This window comes from Piliocolobus tephrosceles, chromosome 5, assembly GCF_002776525.5.
Source record: "Piliocolobus tephrosceles isolate RC106 chromosome 5, ASM277652v3, whole genome shotgun sequence".
NCBI classification, from domain to species: domain Eukaryota; kingdom Metazoa; phylum Chordata; class Mammalia; order Primates; family Cercopithecidae; genus Piliocolobus; species Piliocolobus tephrosceles.
The window spans coordinates 52,328,413-52,337,665 of record NC_045438.1 but is presented as its reverse complement, the minus strand read 5'-3'; the positions used below and the strand labels follow the sequence as shown (position 1 = coordinate 52,337,665).

Sequence of the window (9,253 nt, the reverse complement as noted above, 5' to 3'; positions counted from 1 at the left end):
GGCATTGTGGCACACACCTGTATTCCCATCTACTCAGGGAGCTGAGATGGAAGGATCAGTTGAGCCCATGAGTCCAAGGCTGCAGTGAGTCGTAATTGTGCCACTGCACTCCAGCCTGGGTGACAGAAGAGACCTTGTCTTGAAAAGGAATCTGAAAACAATGGAACCATGCCTTCAGAATTCTAGAAAGTTATTTTCAACGGATAAATCTATATTCACCCAAATAATCAAGGGTGAAGGTAAAATACATTTTTAGACAAGCAAAGACTCAGGGGTTACCTCTATGTACCCTTTTTTGGGAAGCTGTTGGAGAAAATACTCCAGCAAAGTGAAGGAGTACACAAACCAGAGAATGACATAGATCCAGCAAATAAGATCCAACACAGGCAATATTCCAGCTATGGAGCTGGCTTAAAAAGAAACAGTAAAAATATTAGTAGGTTAGCTGGGTGGAATGGCACATGCCTGTAGTCCCAGCTACTCAGGAGGCTCAGCAAGAGGATGGCTTGAGCCCAAGAGTTCCAGACCAGCCTGGCTACCTTAGTGAGATCCCTTCTCTTAAAAATAAAAAGTTATTGCCAGATTTGGGGCATTTGGAAAGAAGTTCATTGAAGATAAAGCAAAAGTAAAAAAATAAGGGGAAAGGGTTGGTTAGGCAATCATTAATTCTAGGGCAGAAAGAAGTACAGGATAGAAAGAGCATAATACGCTGTTTTTCTCAACAAGGAGCAATACATACACAGTCATAATGATGTGGTGACTGCTTAGCCCCTAAATATGGTAACCACTTTGGGACAATATGGGAGGAAGTAAAGATAGTGATGGTGTAAGAGCTAAATCCTCACCTGTCATATCCAGAAATCACTATATAATGTATAAAATAATCAAGAAACGACTAAGTAGTTATATGAGGAAAAAAACAGAAGACATTGCTGGAAGAGTTAAAAGTCATTGCTCTGGAGAATGAGGAGGGATGGGGCAGGGGACTGTTAGGATGCATTATAAACTGAAGAGGCTTTTAAAAATTTTATGTATTAATATATGCATTCACTTGAAAAACTAAAAAAATAACAATTTGGAAAAACCCATGAAGGTAACTAACAGAAGGAAAAACTAAGAGAATGAAAAGTGTTTGCCTCTGGAAAGAACAACTGGCAGGACTGTTGTTCTCATTGTAAGACTTATGGAGCCATTTAATTGTACTTAACCATTTTCATCTATTTCTTGAATAAGAACAATTCTATCTTAGTAAAGAGTTACACTTGTTCATAAAAAAATAAATAAATAAAATAAAATAAAATCAATAATCTAAACTTTCACCTTAAGACACTGGAAAAGGAAGGAAAAACTAAACCAAAAAGCAAGCAGAAGGAAGGATATAATAAAGACTCTAACGGAAATAAGTGAAACACAGAATAGAAAAACAAGAGAGAAAATCAACCAAACAAAATGTTAATCTTTGGAAAGACCAACAAAATTGACAAAATATTAGCTAGACTAACCAAGAAAAAAAAGAAGACTTGATTACTAAAATTAGGACTGAAAGAGGGCACATGACTCCTGACCCTACAGAAATAACAAAAATTGTGAGGGGATATTTTGAACAATTGTATGCAAATAAATCAGACAGCAGATATGAAATAGACAGATTTTTAAAGAGACACAAACTATCTAAACTGATCCAAGAAGAAATAGAAAATCTGAAGAGACCTATCACAAAAAGATTGAAGTAATAGTAAAAACAAAAGCAAAAATAAAAAAAAAAATACTTCCAACAAATAAGAGCTCAAGATCAAATGTAATAAAACAAAGGATTAATAGACTCTTAATTGACCGATGGAAGGAAAAGGTGTTAGAATTTCAAGCCCTCAATTAGTCCACCTTCCTGTTTCAAAAAAACTGATATTAAAAAAGCACATAACATAAAATGTACCATGTTAGCCATTTTTAGTTGTGCATTTTAATATTGTTAAGTATATTCACATTGTTGTGAAACAGATCTCCCAGTCTTTTTCATCTTGCAAATTCGAGACTCTATACCCATTCAATAATAACTCCCCCTTTTCCTCGCCTCATCCTTTGGTAACCACCATTCTACTTTTTGTTTCTACAAATTTGACGACTACCTCATATTAGTGTAATCATACAGTATTCATCTTTTTGCAATTGGCTTATTCCACTTAGCATAATATTCTCAAAGTTCCTCATGTTGTAGCATGTAACAGGATTTTTTTCCTTCCTTCCTTTTTTTTTTTTTTTTTTTGTTTATTTATTTATTTTTTGAAACAGCGTTTTGCTATTGTTGCCCAGGCTGGAGTGCAATGGCGTGATCTTGGCTCACCGCAACCTCCACCTCCCGGCTTCAAGAGATTCTCCTGCCTCAGCCTCCCGAGTTAGCTGGGATTACAGGCATGTGCCACCATGCCTGCCTAATTTTGTATTTTTAGTAGAGATGGGGTTTTTCCAGGTTGGTCAGGCTGGTCTTGAACTCCCGACCTCAGGTGATCCACCCACCTTGGCCTCCAAAGTGCCGGGATTACAGAGGTGAGCTACCTACCGCGCCCAGCCGGATTTTCTTCCTTTCTAAGGCTGAATAATATTCCATTGTATGCATAGACCACATTTTGTTTATCCAGTTATCCTTTGGTAAATGCTTAGATTGCTTTCACCTCTTGGCTACCATGGATAAATGCTGCTGTGAACATGGGTATGCAAATATCTTTTTGAGACTCCTCCTCTTTCCATTCTTTTGGATACATACCCAGAAGTGGAATTGCTGAATCATAATAGTGCTATTTTTAATTTTTTGAGAAACTGCCTACTGTTTTCCATAGAGGTTGCAACATTTTATAATCCCACCAACAGTGTGCAAGGATGCTGATTTCTCTACATCCTGGCCTTGTTATTTTCTGGGTTTTTAATTTGTTTTTAATAGTACTTGTCCTAACGAGTGTGAGGTGATATCTCATTGAGGTTTTGATTTGCATTTCCCTGGTGACTAGTGATATTGAGCATCTTTCCATATGCTTGTTGGCTATTTGTGTATCATTTTTGTGGGTTTTTTTTTTTTTTTTTTTGAGACAGGGTCTCACTCTGTCACCTAGGCTGGAGTGCAGTGGTGCAACATGGGCCCACTGTGACCTCCACTTCCTGGGTTCAAGCAATTCTCCTACCTCAGCCTCCCAAGTAGCTGGGACTACAAGCATGTGCCACCACGCCTGGCTAATTTTTGTATTTTTAGTAGAGGTGGGGTTTCACCTCTACTAAACTCCAGGCTGGTCTCGAATTCCTGATCTCAAGTCATCCACCTGATTCAGCCTCCCAAAGTACTGGGATTACAGGCGTAAGCCATCACGCCTGGCCTTGTATATCGTCTTTAGAGATGTCTATGATGTCTATTCAAGTCCTTTGTCCTTTTAAAAATTGGGGATTGTTTTTGTTGAGTTGTAGGAGTTCTTTATACATTCTGCACATTAACCCCTTTTCAGGTATGACTTGCTGCTATTTCAATCCATTCTGCAGGTTCCCTTTTTACTTTGTTGCTTATGTTCTTTGACACACATAGGTTTTTAAGTTTTATGTAGTCCTATTTGTCTATTTTTTCCACCTTCCTTTTAAAAAATATTAGAATGCTTCACAAAATTGCATCTCATCCTTTTGCAGAGGCCATGCTGATCTCTGTGTCATTCTAACTTTAGTGTATATGCTGTCAAAGCTGGCACCCAACCATCCTTTTAAAGTTGATTTTCTTTTATTTATTCCAATCTTACTTTTCAAGCAGATTTCCCACCCTGGGTATCCTATACCTTGATTCAGTGACTCTCAAACTTGAATACACACCAGAATCTCTTGGAGGGCTTGTTACATCATAAATTGCTGGGTCCTACCACAGATCTTTGATTCAGTAGACCTGGGGTGGGGTTTAAGGATTTACATATGTAACAAGATATCAAATGATGCTGGTCCTAATGGTCCAGGACCACATCTTGAGGACTGATGCTCTAGTCAAATTCAATCGCTCTGTGTTTTTTTAGCGATTATTGCCTTTGCTCATGCTGGGTTTTTTTTTGTTTGTTTGTTCTGTTTTGTTTTCTGCCCAGAATGCCGTTTATTCAGGCGCCTCTCTACGGACTTTCGCTAAGCCCTCAAACTGGAATGAGTCCCTCTCCTGAGTTTCTATGTCACTTTATATTTATTTTCTCTCTTATCATCTACCTTTTACTTTTTTAAATTTTTTATTGGGACAGAGACTTGCTCTGTCACCCAGGCTGGAGTGCAGTGGCGCGATCTTGGCTCACAGCAACCTCCGCCTTCTGGGTTCCAGCGATTCTTGTGCTTCAGTCTCCCAAGTAGCTGGTATTATAGGCACCTGCCACCATGCCTGGCTAATTTTTGTATTTTTAGAAGAGATGGGGTTTCTCCATGTTGGCCAGGCTGGCCTCGAACTTCTGACCTCAAGTGATCTGCCTGCCTCGGCCTCCCAAAGTCCTGGGATTACAGGCATGAGCCATGGCGCCCGGCCACTTTTTACTTTTGATTTGACTTATTTACGTACCAGTCACACTGTCTATTAGGATAATAAGGTTTTGGATGTCAGAACTCATGTTTAACTTATCTTTATACGTCCTACAGTGTCTGGCAAAGTATCTCGCCTATACTAGGCGTGCAATGTATATTTGTTAAATGAATGAAAAAATAAGGAAATACCTGGTGAAGAAAAAGACAGTAGTATTAAGGAAAGAAAAAAAAATGAATAAAAAGAAATAGAAAAAGGGAGATGATAAATGTGGTGGAATAAAGTGGTGGGAATTCTTCCAGAAGGGAATTTTGTTTTGCCAACTAAATGCAAAGCAAAAATAGACCAGGTCTTCCCAGCTGTTCTTTTTGTTTGTTTTCTTGCAGCTGTGCTAGAATTCTTTATTTATTTATTTTTTTCCAGGCCAGAACTGCTAATCACCATGTCAGTGGGGCCCTTGTGATTTAATAAGAAGAAAAAGATTGGGAGACTTTAATTCCCAAACACTTAGGGCGTGAATCTGGAGGGGTACAGTGTTCTATCATGTTGACTGAAATCCAGAGTGCGCCTTTCATCTGATAAAAGACCATGACACTTTTCCCTGTGGAGAATTGGACAGATGCCATTGTAATATTTAAAAAAAAAAAAAAAGCAGTGTTGAAGAAAGTTATAAACTCTAGAATTAGCTGCCTATGCATATATATATATATATTTTTTTATTTTTTTATTTTTTTTATTTTTATTTTTTTTCAGACAGGGTCTTGCTCTGTTACACAGGCTGGAGTGCAGTGGCATGATCATAGCTCATGCAACCACGAACTCCTGGGCTCAAGCAATCATCCCGCCTCAGCCACCCAAGTAGCTAAGATTAAAGATGCATGACATCATAACCGGCTAATTTTTGTGAATGTTTTTGTAGAGACATGGGATCTTACTATGTTGCTCAGGTTGGTCTCAAACTTCTGGCCTCAAGTGATCCTCCTGCCTTGGCCTCAAAAGTGCTGGGATTATAGGCATGAGCCATCATGCCTGGGCCTGTGCACAAAATTTTAAATTAATTGTGCGTGTGTGTGTGTGTGTGTGTTTGTGTGTGTGTTTGAGACAGAGTCTTACTCTGTCACCCAGGGTGGAGTGCAGTGGCATGATCTTGGCTCACTGCAACCTCCACTTCCCGGGTTCAGGCAATTCTCCTGCCTCAGCTTCTGAGTCGCTGGAATTACAGGTATGCACCATCACACCCGGCTAGTTTTTGTGTTATCAGTAGAGGCAGGGGTTTCACCATGTTGGCCAGGTTGGTCTTGAACTCCTGACCTCAAGTGATCCACCCACCTCAGCCTCCCGAAGTGCTGAGATTACAGGCATGAGCCACCACATTCAGTCTTTAAAATTAATTTTTATAAAACAATCCTAGTCTACAATTCTTTATGACATTTATGGTCCTACTTCTCTAGCAGGTTGGATTGGGCGTACTTCTAACTTTTGCATCTTAGTTTGCTAGTTTATTTGGGTAGCCTTCATTTAAACTAGCAATCTGCAATAGTGTTTTCTCTACTGTGCTGTGCACGCGGCCTGGCAGAGAGCTTTTCTGCTGAGTTTTTGAAAAGGCCCATAACCAGGGCATACATTCCCACTGCAAACACTAAGGAAAGAAGCAAGCCACAAAGGGATCAAGCATTTCTCATGGAACATGTGCCCTGAACACCCTCTGGAAGTTTCTGTGATGTGTGCTGTCATGGTAATGGATTAATCTGGATCATGGCTGCTACCCCCGGATTGTTCTGTTTATCTGCTTGCTGTTTTCATTTTTGTTAGCTTGCTGTTTGGACACTTAAGGCAGACTCCATTTTGTTATCCAGATGTTTCTATGCCCAGGGGCACTAGCATGCATTCTAATCACTGGGCATGTATTGTTCTTTAATAGTATGTAGAAAATTGAGAAAGTCTTGAGAGCTGGCCTGAAAAATTTATTAGTCTCTCACTAAAACTTAATCTTTAAAACCATTTCTCTGTGGTGTGATTGTACCTGGAAGAACTAGAAATCAACCACTCAATTATGAGCTTAAGTGTGTATGAAATTGAAAATGCTCAGAAATTAATCATTTTTCTCATTTCTTCTATGAATGATATCTCAGCAGTCAAGTTATCTTTCATTGCTAGGGGATATTCAAAAGTAAGAATTTGGAAGATCTTACTAAAAGGCTTTAGATAGAACCTGGAAATAGATTATCTGCATTTGTATGCAAGTTAGTTTTTGAATTCTCTACATATGCTGAGGGAAAAGATTAGGATGTCTGGATGGGCCTGGATAGCAAAGTTAGGGCCTGATTTTCTTCTGGTTAGTGCCTTGGGGAGATTAAGTGTGGCTATCACTCTGAATAAAATTTAACCCAAATGCTGAAAATTTTAGAGGAAACTGGATACATCAAACAGGAACCTGTTGTAACATCAAATGAGTGACTTATTTTGTTGCTTAACCAGGGTAGGTGAAAGGTAACACTAAGCTGGCTATCAATAGCCCCCTGTTTCTTAGAGAATTTCTAACACAGTGTGACCATGTTTATTTGTAGATGGGACAGAGATGCTGATGGCATTCTAAGACAGAGTAGAAGTAAAACTAAGAAAGATGGGGCTTTTGGTACTTAAAATTATTTTTTTCCTTTTAAAAGTTATAATAATTTTTAAATTTTGGAAATTTAAAATTTTGGAAAATAAAAACTACAAGTACACTTATAGTAGACTCCCTCCCTTCCTTCCCTCTCTCCCTCCCCCCCCCCCCCCTTTCTTTCCCTCTTTCTTTCTTCCTTTCCTTCTCTCTCTCTCTTTCTTTCTCTCTTTCTTTCTTTTCAGAGTCCCACTCTGTGGCCCAGGCTGGAGTACAGTGGCAGTATCAGGGCCCACTACATTCTTGACCTCCTGGGCTCAAACAATCCTCTCATCTCAGCCTCCCAAGTAGCTGGCACTATAGGTATGTACCACCATGCCCAGACTATATATATACACACACACATATATATATTTGTGTGTGTGTGTGTGTGGAGGCCTCACTTTGTTGCTCTGGCTGGTCTCAAGCGCCTGGCTTCAGGTGATCCTCCCACCTCAGCCTCCCAAAATGCTGGGATGACAGCCGTGAGCCACTGTGCCCAGCCAGCATGTCTTTTTTTGATCTGCCCAGTACCAACCCTCCTTCTGGGAATCACTCTTTCTGTACCTTTGACCTGGTGATTCCTGTGGGAGCAGCTGTGCTCTGACATGGCCTGGCCCTGCCTAGGGCTGATTAGAGAAAAGCAATACCAACGATCCTCTTCTCTGGGATATTTGAACCTGATTCCAGGGGTGATTATCAATATCTGTAACAATCAGGGAGGTCCGGGTACCTGCCAATGAGGACAGACATTGGCTGAAAAGCAATTGATATGGGTGCAGCAGCGCACATTCACTGAGGAGCACCCTTGTTTGAGAAGAGGGAACATAGGGATTCCCTCTTTGGGGGCAGAAGTTGGAAACTGTGCATTGGGGAGGCCTGCTTTCTTCCTGTAGACAAATCTTATTGTGGTGAATAGGAATGAGGCCAACAGCAAGATTTGGAGATGGAAGAGGCTCCTGAAGATGTTGAAACGCCTGGTCCCAGTTGTTCCGTGGGCCAGCTGGATTCCTGCCGTTCTATAGCTGTATTGCTCAATCCTTCCCTGAGATCTGGGAACAAATAAATTCCATTTTTGGCCCAAGTTAGTTCAAGTTCAGATTCTTTTCCACCATAACAGTAACAAAGAGTCCTAACTGATTCAACATTAAACAACTGTAATCTTTTTTTAAAAGCTTGTTTGTTTGTTTGTTTTAGAGACGGGGTCTTGCTCAGTTGCCCAGGCTGGAGTACAGTGGTAGGATCATAGTTTACTGCAGCTGGAACCTCCGGGTGCAAGGGATCCTTCTCCCTACAAGGGATCTTTCCTGTAGTTGGGACTACAGGCATGCACCACAACGAGCTAAATATTTTTACAAATTTTTTTAGAGACAGGTCTTGTGATGTTGCTCAGGCTTGTCTCAAACTCTTGGCCTCAAGCCATCCTCCCACCTTAGCCTTCTGAGCAGTTGGGATCACAGGCATGAGCCACCTCCTCCTACCCAATAAACCTTTGTAAAAGAGCCAGTCACGGTGGCTCTCACCTGTAATCCCAGCGCTTTGGGAGGCCAAGGTGGGAGAATTCCTTGAGCCTAGGAGTTAGAAACCAACCTGAGCAAAACAACGAAACCCCTGTCTCTACTTTATAGGGAAAAAAAAAAAAACTTAGTGGAGTATAATTGAAAAATAGAAATTGTATGTAATTAACAGGTGTAACTTGATGGTTTGATATGCATGTACATTGTGAAATGATCATCACATCAAGCTAGTTAACATATCCATCACTTCACATAGTTACCCCCGTATGTGTAGGCGTATGTGTGTGTGGCGAGAAGACAAGATCTACTCTCAGCAAATTTCAAGTATACAATGCAGTGTTAACTATAGTCACCATGCTGTACATTAGATACACAGAATTTATTTATCCTGCGTAATGGAAACTTTGTACCCTTTGACCAACATCTCCCCAATTCCCCCATCCCCCAACTCCTGTCAACCACCATTCTACTCTGTGCTTCTGTAAGTTCAACTATTTTTAAATCTACATATGTGAGATCATGCATTATTTGTCTTTCTGTGTCTGGCTTATTTTACTTAGCATAATGTCCTTCAGGTTC

At 40.2% G+C, this 9,253-nt stretch overlaps 1 non-coding gene across 1 annotated transcript; it reads right to left on the bottom strand.

Annotated features, from left to right (window-relative positions):
- Positions 1 to 3,618: 3,618 nt before the first annotated feature.
- On the bottom strand, positions 3,619 to 3,722 carry LOC111538663. The gene has a single exon (XR_002730414.1). It is a non-coding gene; the product is annotated as a U6 spliceosomal RNA (small nuclear RNA).
- Positions 3,723 to 9,253: the final 5,531 nt, after the last annotated feature.